Source organism: Schistocerca americana, unplaced genomic scaffold (genome assembly GCF_021461395.2).
Source record: "Schistocerca americana isolate TAMUIC-IGC-003095 unplaced genomic scaffold, iqSchAmer2.1 HiC_scaffold_696, whole genome shotgun sequence".
Lineage (NCBI taxonomy): Eukaryota > Metazoa > Arthropoda > Insecta > Orthoptera > Acrididae > Schistocerca > Schistocerca americana.
Genome location: NW_025726452.1, coordinates 35,001 through 37,500, shown reverse-complemented (window position 1 = coordinate 37,500; position 2,500 = coordinate 35,001). Strand labels below are relative to the sequence as shown.

At 58.4% G+C, this 2,500-nt stretch overlaps 1 non-coding gene across 1 annotated transcript in view; it reads right to left on the bottom strand.

The window, feature by feature from the left end:
* LOC124589233 overlaps positions 1 to 178 on the bottom strand; it is a 1,910-nt gene extending 1,732 nt beyond the window's left edge. The window contains exon 1 of the ribosomal RNA XR_006976030.1: positions 1 to 178. This exon is cut by the window's left edge and continues 1,732 nt beyond it. This is a non-coding gene — a ribosomal RNA (small subunit ribosomal RNA).
* Positions 179 to 2,500: the final 2,322 nt, after the last annotated feature.

Below are 2,500 nucleotides of genomic sequence, written 5' to 3'. Positions count from 1 at the left end.
GTTTGCATGTATTAGCTCTAGAATTACCACAGTTATCCAAGTAACGTGGGTACGATCTAAGGAACCATAACTGATTTAATGAGCCATTCGCGGTTTCACCTTAATGCGGCTTGTACTGAGACATGCATGGCTTAATCTTTGAGACAAGCATATGACTACTGGCAGGATCAACCAGGGAGCTGCGTCAACTAGAGCTGAGCAGCCGGCCGCCCGGGAGTGTGTCCCGGGGGCCCGCGCGAACACGCAAGCGTCCGCTCAATTATTCTGCAAACAGGAGGAGGCTGAGCTCCCCTGCACAATACACCTCGAAACCCTCTCAGGTCCCGGCGGCGCGCAGCGCCGTCCTAAGTACTTGGTCGGGTTCGAGAGAGGCGCAATCGCCCGGAGTTTGGCGAGTAGACGCTTTAGGTGCGACCACCCGTGCTCCCAACTGAGCTTGCCGCTGCCGACAGAGGCCCGGGAGCGTGCTGTCGTGGCATTGCCGGCGGGAGACAACACGCGCCACCTACGGTGGCCGGCAGCTCCAACGCCAGCGCCACAGAAGGACAAAAGCCCCACTTGGGTGCCGAAGCGAACGCGCCAACACGTCCGCACAGCTGCGATACAAACCACCTGCGAGAACCGCAGAGGCGACCGAGCAGCAGACGGCGTCGCGGCGCCGAGCGCCGGGCGGCGGCGCATCCTCAGCGCACACAGTCCTCAATCGGACCAGCACACTGCAGATGTCCACCGCGCTTCGCACCGGGCCCGCGAGGACCTACTTTGGCCGCACGGCGCCGCGTGCAGGGTGCGCCGGCGCGCAGCTGCGCCGCCTGCCGCCTCCGTCGGCCGGCGCGCCTGCCACTGGCCGCCCCCACCAGCCGGCTGTAGCGCGTGCGCCCACGCACCGCGCGGCCAGCACGCCGGGAGGCCCCCCCTCACCGGCCGGGGACGGTCCCACCCAGCCACCGCCGCGTATCGCTTCACACCCACATGCCATTCACGTTCGTGGGCATGGTGGGTATCGCTGAAACAACCGGTTGGTAGCTCAACCGATCGTCGCCATCACTGATTCACCTCTAGCGAGAACAACCGCACCACAACGGTTTACCAGTTGTTCATTTGCGTAACGTCACCAGCAAACGTAGACGTCCATCGCCATTTGCAAATTCAACGATTGTTGCATGCCTGTGTCAGGTGTCACGACACACTATGTCTGCCCACATACACGCAACAACATGTGCACGCTTCGCGAACACGTGGAAGGTGGCCCCCGTACGTATGCGATGTCCATTGCGCGAACGACTGTCAACCGGCCTCTGTCGCATGTCGCAGATGTGGAACGCAGTGCACCATGCTATCACGGTGAGTGAGAAGAGACGACTACGTCTGACAACACGCGCCACTACATCAACAGACGGCTCATGCTGATCGCCATCCACGGCATACCATACTGCAATCCAGCTCTTATAGGGAGACGACACGTAGCTGAGTGCACAATATTTGGACCGTATGGTTCGCCGTTGTTGGCGCAGTCGTGGTACGGTCACACATGTACCACGATGTATCATTCAGTACATGAGGACCAATGTGCAGTACAGTGTGTGATTTGGACGTACAACATCAGCGGACAGTTGACACAAGCCGTACCACAACGTAGGCTGTGCTTCGCCATGCGAATGCCAATGAACAACTGCGAAGGGCATTGAGCATGTACGTCCTGCTGCCATCCGCATTACAGTGTATAGCTGCAAGGTGTTTAACATGAAGCGATACTCTGGGGACCGGGCAGTGCGGGTAGCAAACTATATTGCGGGGGTTGCAGTTAGGCAACACTACACTAATTTAACGCGTCGTATGACAATTACAGAGCAGGTTAAGGCCCAACGTGTGTTGGGTTAAGGCCCAACGTGTGTTGGGTTAAGGCCCAACGTGTGTTGGGTTAAGGCCCAACGTGTGTTGGGTTAAGGCCCAACGTGTGTTGGGTTAAGGCCCAACGTGTGTTGGGTTAAGGCCCAACGTGTGTTGGGTTAAGGCCCAACGTGTGTTGGGTTAAGGCCCAACGTGTGTTGGGTTAAGGCCCAACGTGTGTTGGGTTAAGGCCCAACGTGTGTTGGGTTAAGGCCCAACGTGTGTTGGGTTAAGGCCCAACGTGTGTTGGGTTAAGGCCCAACGTGTGTTGGGTTAAGGCCCAACGTGTGTTGGGTTAAGGCCCAACGTGTGTTGGGTTAAGGCCCAACGTGTGTTGGGTTAAGGCCCAACGTGTGTTGGGTTAAGGCCCAACGTGTGTTGGGTTAAGGCCCAACGTGTGTTGGGTTAAGGCCCAACGCGGGTTGGGTTAAGGCGCAACGCGGGTTGGGTTAAGGCGCAACGCGGGTTGGGTTAAGGCGCAACGCGGGTTGGGTTAAGGCGCAACGCGGGTTGGGTTAAGGCGCAACGCGGGTTAGGTTAAGGCGCAACGCGGGTTAGGTTAAGGCGCAACGCGGGTTAGGTTAAGGCGCAACGCGGGTTAGGTTAAGGC